The 10,270-nt window shown below is 47.9% G+C and overlaps 1 long non-coding RNA gene across 1 annotated transcript in view; it reads right to left on the bottom strand.

The window, feature by feature from the left end:
- Nucleotides 1-1,617: 1,617 nt before the first annotated feature.
- LOC127967778 (uncharacterized) overlaps nucleotides 1,618-10,270 on the bottom strand; it is a 327,620-nt gene continuing 318,967 nt past the window's right edge. The window contains exon 2 of the long non-coding RNA XR_008155826.1: nucleotides 1,618-1,754. This is a non-coding gene — a long non-coding RNA (uncharacterized LOC127967778). The remainder of the gene's footprint in view (nucleotides 1,755-10,270) is intronic.

The following is a 10,270-nucleotide window of genomic DNA, read 5'->3' as shown; positions in this document are numbered from 1 at the left end:
CTACTTAAGAAACCCAACCTCAACCCATCTCTTTTAGAGAACTACAGACCAGTTTCCTTTTATTGCAAAAACACTTGAACGAGCTGTGTTCAAACAAGTCTCTACATTTCTCACACACAACAATCTCCTTGACAGCAACCAATCTGGCTTCAGAAGTGGACATTCAACTGAGACGACCTTGCTCTCAGTTGTTGAAGCTCTAAGACTGGCAAGAGCAGAATCTAAATCTTCAGTACTTATCCTGCTTGATCTGTCCGCTGCTTTTGACACGGTTAACCACCATATCCTCCTATCAACCCTACTGGCAAATGGCATCTCAGGAACCACACTTCAATGGTTTAAACATTCTTAACATCTAACTAGTGGGGTGCCTCAAGGCTCAGTTCTTGGACCACTTCTCTTCTCTGTCTACATGGCATCATTAGGTTCTGTCATTCAGAAACATGGATTTTCATACCACTGCTATGCTGATGACACTCAACTCTACCTCTCATTCCATCCTGATGATCCGACGCTAGCTATTCACATCTGGAAATGTCTGTTATTCCAGGAGTGACTGTTATTCCAACATGCTTGAAAAAAGAAGCCATCTCTGTGTTTAAATTTATACAAATAACAATTTATATATATAAGAGTTGTTTGGGGAGGGGTAAATTAAACACAATCTGCTGTGACATCACAATCATGTTGCACTGTGGCTAATGGAATGCATAGTCGATATAAAAAACTGGATGACGAGTAATTTCTTACTGCTAAATAAAAAAAAAAAACGAAACAGAGGTGTTAATTATAGGACCTAAAAACTCAGCTTGTAATAACCTAGAACACTGTCTAAGACTTGATGGTTGCTATGTCAATTCTTCGTCATCAGTTAGGATCCTAGGTGTGCTATTTGATCGCAATCTTTCCTTAGAAAGCCACATTTCCAGCATTTGTAAAACTGCATTTTTCCATCTCAAAAACATATCTTAATTACGGCCTATGCTCTCAATGTCAAATGCAGAAATGTTAATCCATGCATTTATGACCTCAAGGATAGATTATTGTAATGCTTTATTGGGTGGTTTTTCTGCACGCTTAGTAAACAAACTACAGCTAGTCCAAAATGCAGCAGCAAGAGTTCTTACTAGAACCAGGAAGTATGACCATATTAGCCCGGTCCTGTCATCGCTGCACTGGCTCCCTATCAAACATCGCATAGATTTTAAAATATTGCTTATTACTTATAAAGCCCTGAATGGTTTAGCACCTCAGTATTTGAATGAGCTCCTTTTACATTATACTCCTCTACATCCGCGACGTTCTCAAAACGCAATTTGATAATACCTAGAATATCAAAATCAACTGCGGGCGGCAGATCCTTTTCCTATTTGGCGCCTAAACTCTGGAATAACCTACCTAACATTGTTCAGGAAGCAGACACACTCTTGCAGTTTAAATCTAGATTAAAGACCCATATCTTTAACCTGGCATACACATAACATACTAATATGCTTTTAATATCCAAATCCATTAAAGGATTTTTAGGCTGCATTAATTAGGTAAACCGGAACCGGAAACACTTCACATAACACCCAATGTACTTGCTACATCATTAGAAGAATGGCATCTACGCTAATATTTGTCTGTTTCTCTCTTGTTCCGAGGTCACCGTGGCCACCAGATCCAGTCTGTGTCCAGATCAGAGGATCACTGCAGTCACCCGGATCCAGTACGTATCCAGACCAGATGGTGGATCAGCACCTAGAAAGGACCTCTACTCCCCTGAAAGGCAGCAGAGACCAGGACAACTAGAGCCCCAGATACAGATCCCCTGTAAAGACCTTGTCTCAGAGGACCACCAGGACAAGACCACAGGAAACATATGATTCTTCTGCACAATCTGACTTTGCTGCAGCCTGGAATTGAACTACTGGTTTTGTCTGGTCAGAGGAGAACTGGCCCCCCAACTGAGCCTGGTTTCTCCCAAGGTTTTTTTCTCCATTCTGTCACCGATGGAGTTTCGGGTCCTTGCCGCTGTCGCCTCTGGCTTGCTTAGTTGGGGTCACTTCATCTACAGCGATATCATTGACTTGATTGCAAATGAATGCACAGACACTATTTAAACTGAACAGAGATGACATAACTGAATTCAATGATGAACTGCCTTTAACTATCATTTTGCATTATTGAGACACTGTTTTCCAAATTAATGTTGTTCAGTTGCTTTGACGCAATGTATTTTGTTTAAAGCGCTATATAAATAAAGGTGACTTTGACTTTGACTATAGAGTGGCCTGAAGTGTAAGAAGCAGACTTGCTCCTGCATTTAAAACTAAAGAGTCGAGGATCTGTCCATATAAACTTACCTAATCCTCTTAATCCTTATTCAATTCACTTAAAGTTGAATGCATTTAAAAAATTCTGTGGCCACAGAGGCGGATCTATGGGGTGGCAGAGGGTGGCAGCTGCCACCCCTGTGATACAGTCTTGCCACCCCCGTTGCCCCATTTATAAATCAGATAATATTTTTTAAGTATATTTTGGGCCCTATCTTGCACCCAGCGCAATTGACTTTGTACACCGACGCATGTGTCATTCCTATCTTGCACCCGCGCAAAGCGCGCTTTTCCCTCCACAGAAGCACGTCGCTAAACTAGTGAATGAACTTGCGCTCCCTGGGCGGTTCAGCGCAAAAAAGGAGGCGTGTTCGGGCGCAAACAATCCCTGGTGCTATTTTGCTGTTCCATTAAACAATTGCGCCACTGACCAGAAAAAACCTAGTCTAAAGTCAGTGGCGCGTTGCGCGTTGTTCATTATGCTATTTTAAGGGCGCATGCTTGACCATAATGTATAGCGTGCACAACGCGCATACACTTTGCTCATGTAATCTACACAGATGCAACAGTTATTTTTGCAAATCATAAATTGTTACACTAAAAAAATATTAACACATGAGATGACGGAAATCATTGTGGTGTGCCACGAAGATGTGAACAAAATAGGCATAAATCTAGCTTACAAATTATTCAGGCTAATTATTCTCCCATCCCCATACAACACAACTTCTCTGTCTTTCACTGCTCTTACAAGAACATCAGTCTCCTGGCTGTGAACCGCTCCTGGCGTGCGCCTGGTATATACGCCATAATAATCGCAATCCATAATGGAACTTGCGCACCTGCTTTTAAAGGGAATGTTGGATGACGCTCTGATTGGTTTATTTCACGTTACGCCCAAACCACACCTATGAATAATGAAGCTGCTTCAGACCAACCCACTTTAGATTTGCGCCGGGCGCAAGAGCCATTTATCCCGCCGGGAAAATAGCAACAGCGCCGAGACCCGCCCACAAACTTACTTGCGTTTCGCGCTTTGACACTTGCGTTTCAGATCGTTAAAATAGGGCCCTTTATGTTCATAGCCTAAACGTTGAAAGCCAATGAGACCCGCACCAAACTTCTCTCAAACAGAAATCATTGATTTCGTATGATTTCTGCATACAGTATGGAGTCTCACAAATGCCTGGAATCCATACATTTTTATCTTGGGCTGAAATTCCCAAACTATAGTTAATATGAATTCCATAGCTCCTGTGGATTTTGAGGTCTTGCCTTAGAAAATTGTGATTTTGATGTTTGCCCTCAAGTGATCAGCAGTTGAAAGTGATCAGCAGTTTAGAAAGAGAGTGTGTTTGTGTGTGTGTGTGTGAGTGTGTGTGTGTGAGAAAGATTATGACAAAACACCTTTATGTACATTTTAAATTGTTGTATGCTATATTGTAATAAATCCAAAAATAATGTTTGACTAAAAATCAGAGGGAAATATTTTGAAAGTCATGGTTATCATTGAAACAATCCTGCATTTATAATCTTGTTTCAAACCAGATAACCTAAATCTATTGATGGCTTATATTGTATGACTAAATCTGTCCATATTTCCTCGAAACTCACTAGCAGACATCATTTGAGGGGTCATTTTTTTAATCTCCTGAGGAGGATAACCCCAAACCCCCCAATAATTGCTTTTTCACACAGTACAGTAAATATAGACTACACAGACTGTTGATAGTGATTACACAGAGAAAGGGTGAACAATTGTTATGAAGTGTAGAGAGCAAAACACATTCAATGAAAATCGTAGCATTTTAAATTATGAATAATGTCCATGGCCCCCCTCCTGAAACGTCATGCCACCCCTTTGCCACACCAGGAAAAAAAATCCCTAGATCCACTTCTGTGTGGCAACGAAAATATCCTTTCTTAGAGTTTATATGAAATAATTCTAAATGTTCGCTGGACAAACAAATTAGTTGATGGCAATTTAATTCTGCTACAGTTAATACTGGCAGCTCATATAAATAATTGTAATTAGTGTGTAATGTTGCTGTTTGGGCATAAACCACACCCTCAGGAAAAGCCAGCAAAGGGGGCGAGGCCATGCTGTGCTGCTTTTGAAAAGAGGAAGAGAAAACTAGGGGCGCACTTAAAAATCTATTCATATATGAATCGCGATTCTGTCTTCTAACTATCCCAATGGATTTACAAGTTTCAAAATCAGTGTTCTAAAACAGCTGTTCTTAACACTGTTCCTCGTGTCCTCGCAACATTAATGACGCAGTTGTTTACAATACAATCTGAGCAAATGCTGTTGAGGTGAGAGGCGGGATGTTTGGACACACACTAGGGGCGGTTTAGGCAGTCACAACACACTGGGCTAGCTAACCATTCAAAGCCCATTGCCAATTTCTGAAGGGGGGATTCATAAAAGTAGTAAATGATCAGTGTGTTCCCTATCTGTCGGTCACTAGGAATTATGTTGAACGACATATGGGGGTCTCACTTGGGAGGCCAATCATCTCTGAGTTTAAGAGAAAACACCAATGAAAAATGGCTAGTGGATTTAACATACCTTAGCCACTCCCCGTGCCAACGGGTATAAATAGGGCGACAGGTGCATCCATTCACTATATTTTTTGCTTCGCAGCCGAGTGGTTGTATGAAAGCTGTTATACTCCACAAAGCCATTCATCTGCTGTGTGTCGGGACGCTGTTCTGGTTGGCGGTACGGTGTAAACAGCAGTGTCCCTTTCAGCAATTCCACTGGGCACTTAAACTAAAAGAGCGGATTTGCTAAAAGAGCAAATCAGGGACGTTTCCTGTTCTCTGACATCGGCCAAGAGCGTTGTCTTTTGTGTCTGGACATTCAGCACGCTGAAGGCGCGTTCGTGGATGGTTCATCCATGCACTCCGTGTGTGACCATGGCAAAGCTCTGATCTTGTCTCTCCTTTCTTAAAGGGAAAGGAGCAGACCCCTCTATCACTATCCGTTCTGGTTTCTCTGCCACGAGCAGAGGACCACCGGCTAGTGCTTTGGGAGATTTGAAGGTGACAGTGAGAGCTTCACACCCCACACTCAGCGGACCTCTTACCCCTTCCGCAGTGTTTGTCCTGTGCGGTGATTTTGCTGGGCTGTCTTATGGCAGGCCCAACGGGTCATTCAGTTTGCCTCCGGGGATCAGATGTCGATTGCAGAAGCAGCTCGTTTTGTTCCTCTATCCTCACTGCTCTCGATGGCCGGGCAGGTAGGGGTGTGTCGACATTCCCCAGCAGGAGATTGTGATTGCAGTGCACTAGTGAGGAAACGCTGCCACTGGGAGGAATAGTCTACATCTCTGCTCCAAGGCCTGTAAGCTGTCAGCCACTCTCGCTGCCAAGGCTTACAGTGCTGTGGGCCAAGCTGCCTCTGCGCTGCATGCCATGGCTATCCTGCAAACTCACAAAGCCAATGCTTCAACAAATGCATGAGGGTAGAACCAACCCAAGGTTAATGCAGTAGCTGCTCTCTGCGACTGGTCTCACCCTTCCGGGTGACGGAAGTCACAACACAGCCCCTTGGGAAGGCGATGTCCACTCTGATGGTCCAGTAGTGCCGTTTCTGGTTCAGCCTGGTCGGAATGAGAGATGTTGACAATTTCCACGTCTCGATGCTCCCATCTCTCAGGCTGTCCTGTGTTGCAACCCTGTGGAGGGCTGTGCCCAGCAGTTCCTGACAGAACAACAGCAGACTGAGGCCATACAGCACATCTCGCCCCGACCTAATCCTCCGGTTGCCACCATTCCGTCGTGGGCAGCGCCTCAGCCTGCTCGTCGCCTTGGGCACCCCCCTGCGTCCTCTACACCAGCTATGCCACGTGCTGAGAGTTCTTTGAGGCCAGTGCGTCGAGCCCCGTGCAGGAGAGTGGCGACCTCCTTGTCTCGGTTATGCGACTCAGTTCGCCCGGAGACCTCCAAAATTCATTGGTGTGCTCGAGACTTTGGTGGCAGTGCAGGATGCCTCTGTCTTGCACAAGAAGATTGCTGTCCTGCTGGCGAAGGCTGCAATCGAGCCGGTCCCTCCAGTCGAGATGAGAACAGGGTTTTACAGCCCTTACTTCATTGTACCTAAGAAAAGCTGTGGCCTTCGACCTATCCTGGATCTGTGAGTCTTAAATCGGGCCTTGCACAAGCTACCGTTCAAAATGTTGATGCCGAAATGCATTATCAAATGCGTTAAGCCCCAGAACTGGTTTGCAGCAATCGACCTGAAAGACACGTACTTTCATGTCTCGATCCTCCCTCGCCACAGATTGCTTCTGCGGTTCGCATTCAAGGGTCAGGCAGTCACGCCGCTCGGGTTGCTGGGCTGTGCAATGTCAGGGAGGATGAGGAACAGGTCCTGTTGGTTGCCCCTTTTTGGAAGGCAGGCTACGAGGCACGCCTATGCTCTGAAGTGTCTGATCATGAATTGCTGTTCTTCTCACGAGGAAGTCCCCCGAAGATGATCGGGCAGAGTCATGCTTTCTTTCCTGCAAGAATATTGGAGCATAGGTTGTCACCCTCCACCTTGAAAGTGTGTGTCTGATTCCCTCCTAGGACCTCTCTATTGTTCTGGCTGGACTTCAGAAGGGTCCCTTTGAGCCACTGGATTCTGTCGAGCTTAAGTTCCTGTCTCTCAAGACAGCGCTCCTGGTCGTGCTCACTTCCATAAAGAGGGTCAGGGACCTCCAAGCATTTTCGGTAAGTGAAGAGTGCCTTGTGTTCGGGCTGGCCTACTCTCGCATTGTCCTGAGACCCCGGCCTGGATATGTGCCCAAGGTTCCCACCACTCCCTTCCGAGACCAGGTGTTGAACCTGCAAGCGGTGCCCCTGGAGTAGGCAGATCCAGCCTTGGCATTGCTGTGTCCCGTAAGAGCGCTTTGCACATAAATGGACCACACCCAGACCTTCAGAAGCTCTGAGCAGCTCCTGGTCTGCTTTGAAGGTCATCAAAAGGGGAATGCTGACTCCAAGCAGAGGATTGTCCACTGGATAGTGGATGCCATCGCCTTGATGTACCATTCCCAAGGCGAGCCGTGCCCCCTGGGAGTGAGGGCCCACTCCACATGGAGTGTGGCCTCCTCCTTTGTGCTGGTGCATGGCGCCTCTCTGGCAGACATCTGTCGAGCTGTGGTCTGGGTGACACCTAATACCTTTGTGAGGTTTTACAACCTTGATGTAGGGCCAGTTTCTTCTCATGTGTTTGGTAACAGGTAATTGGCGGGAGGGGCTGGCTGGGTGTCACGCTTGTTGTGCCATTCCCCCTAACACGGGAATTTGCGAGCACCTTTCTAATCCCAGTAGAGTTCCACGGTTGACATACCCTGGTTGAGCATCCTCCAGCACCCTCAATGGTCAGACTTGGCGGAGCAGTCTGCCGTCAGGCCCAGCACTGGTGTTAGCATGCCCGGATTTCCGGTCAGCACCTATACTTGGATAGGTGTCCATATGGCTTGATTCCCTATGGGTAATCCCATATGTGTATTCTTCCATAGTTTCCCTCTGGGAAAACCCGTGTCTTCCCTTGACAGACCCACTCTGTCAGTCTCTTCTGGCAGCTGTTCCATCCCTACTCTAAGGTAGGACCTGCCTCAGAGACCCATTCCATATGTAGTACTGCCCCCCGGGTCAGTCCATATCAGTATCTCCACATGTCACCTCCCTACGGGTAGGATGGGGTCTCCGTAGTGACCTTTTCCTAAGGCTTGCTTCCCCATTGTCTTGCCAAGCTGTAAGAACAAATAGGGAATATTTGAAGCAATCTTTCTCAGAAGGTTGAAATCCCTTCCACTAACTTTGTGTGGGTGGAACTGCAGCGATGTACTCACCCTTTGGCCCCTTTGGCCCCTTTGGTACCAAGGTCAGTGAATTTGCGCTGGGGCTTTGGGAAGGTTACGACCTTAAGCATAGCTTTTGTGGCATGCCACAGCTTGCCGATAATTGCAGCGCCACAGGGTTGTGATGGTGTTCATGTTGTGCCGTTTTCCATAGAACCCTAATGTCGTTCGACATAACTCTTAGTGACCGACAAATAGGGAATGTCTCGGTTCCTTACATAACCCTCATTCCATGATGGAGGGAACGGAGACGTTATGTCCCCAGGCCACAACCTTGAACCATACACTGTTGTCGGGACACGTTCTCGGCTCCTCAGAGTAAAACCTAGTGAGTGGATGCACCTGTCGCCCTGTTTATAGCCGTTGGCACCGGGAGTGGCTCAGGTATGTTAAATCCACTAGCTAATTTTCATTAGCATTTTCTCTTAAACTCAGATATGATTGGCCTCCCAAGTGAGACCCCCATATTTCATTCGACATAACGTCTCAATTCCCCCCATCAGGGAATGAGGGTTCCCTTTCAGTCAGTCACGTTTGACGTTACGAATGGGATCTCGCCCGAGAGCCCAATCACCTTCGAGTGGTACAAAATGAGCCAATGGTACACAAAGTACCTTGGTCTGCGGGATTTGCATCGCGAGCTCAGCCCCGCAGAGCGGGTATATAAGGAGCAATGCGAGCAACTCGCATTCAAGCTTTCGCTTCGGAGCCGAGTGCTTCGCTTGCTGCAATCACCAGAGTGTTACAAGCAAGAGCTGGTGTTGGTGTGACAGCGCGATTCAGCGGTTCGTCTGGGTTTTCTGTGACAGCTCCGACGTTCCCCTGAACGCTTCAACACCTCTGAAAGAGCAAATTTCTTTCACAAAAGAGATACGGGCTGATTTGCATCTTTTTAAAGATGTCATTTCTCCTGTGTGTTTCTGGGTGCGGTCGATACATCGCTCCTCGTGATGGTCACGATCACTGTGTCACGTGTCTGGGCTTCCAGCATGCTGAGACTGCGTTTGTGGATGGCTCATGTTCTCATTGCAGGGACATGATCATCTCGGCATTGAGATCGAGACTCGATTACCTTAAAAGGTATAGAGTCCCCTCATCCTACCCCGTTCGAGCTCTTCTTCTGCTCGCGAAGAGGACCGTATGTCGATCACTGCATCACAAGGCGGGCTTGAGTCCTCGGGAGATGAGGGTTCGGCTGCGTTGCCTCCCTCGGGAGTGCCAGCGTTGTCCGAGTCCAACCCCGAGCTGACGGCTGTGCTTTCCCGGGCAGCGGAGAGCATCGGGCTTGAGTGGAATCCTCTGCCTTGTCCCGAGTGCTCGAGGCTGGATGATTGGTTCCTGGGGGCTGCTCATGCGGATCGCCAGCACCCCCCTCTCGTTCATTTCTTCCCGGAAGTGCACCAGGTTGTAACCAGTTCATGGAAGGCACCTTTAACTGCTCGAAACCGTTCTGGTACTTCCTCCGCCTTCACTGCCCTTGATGGCGGTGCGGCCAAGGGGCATGCTGGGATTCCCCCAGTGGAGCGTTCTGTTGCCATGCAACTGTGTCCACAGAGCGCCTCCGCTTGGCGTGGTGGTCCCAAGCTGCCCTCCAAAGCCTGTAAGTTCTCATCCACGCTTGTGGCCAAGGCTTACAGAGCTGCGGGCCAGGCCGCTACTGCCCTGCATGCCATGGCCTCACTTCAGGTCTATCAGGCCAAGCTGCTCCGGCAGCTCCACGAGGGCAGTGCTGAACTGGGGGTTTTGCAGGAGGCGCGCACTGCTACTGACCTCGCTCTCCGGGCAACGAAGTTAACTGCGGGCTACGTGGGTCAGGTTATATCCACTTTGGTGGTCCAGGAGCGCCACCTATGGCTGAACCTGGCAGACATGAGGGAGTCTGATCGGTCTCAGCTCCTCAACTCCCCGGTCTCCCAGGATGGCCTCTTCGGCGACGTGGTAGAGAGCTTTGCCCAGCAGTTCTCTGCCTCCCAGAAGCAGTCTGAGGCCATCAGACACATCCTGCCCTGGCGGCCCACTGCTGCTTCCAACCCCGCTGCCGGCGCAGCCACCTCAGCCTGCTCATCGCACAGGGCGCCCCCCATGCGGCCTCCTCCA

Source organism: Carassius gibelio, chromosome B11, assembly GCF_023724105.1.
Source record: "Carassius gibelio isolate Cgi1373 ecotype wild population from Czech Republic chromosome B11, carGib1.2-hapl.c, whole genome shotgun sequence".
Lineage (NCBI taxonomy): Eukaryota > Metazoa > Chordata > Actinopteri > Cypriniformes > Cyprinidae > Carassius > Carassius gibelio.
The sequence above is the reverse complement of the archived record's forward strand: the minus strand, read 5'-3'. Positions and strand labels throughout refer to the sequence as shown.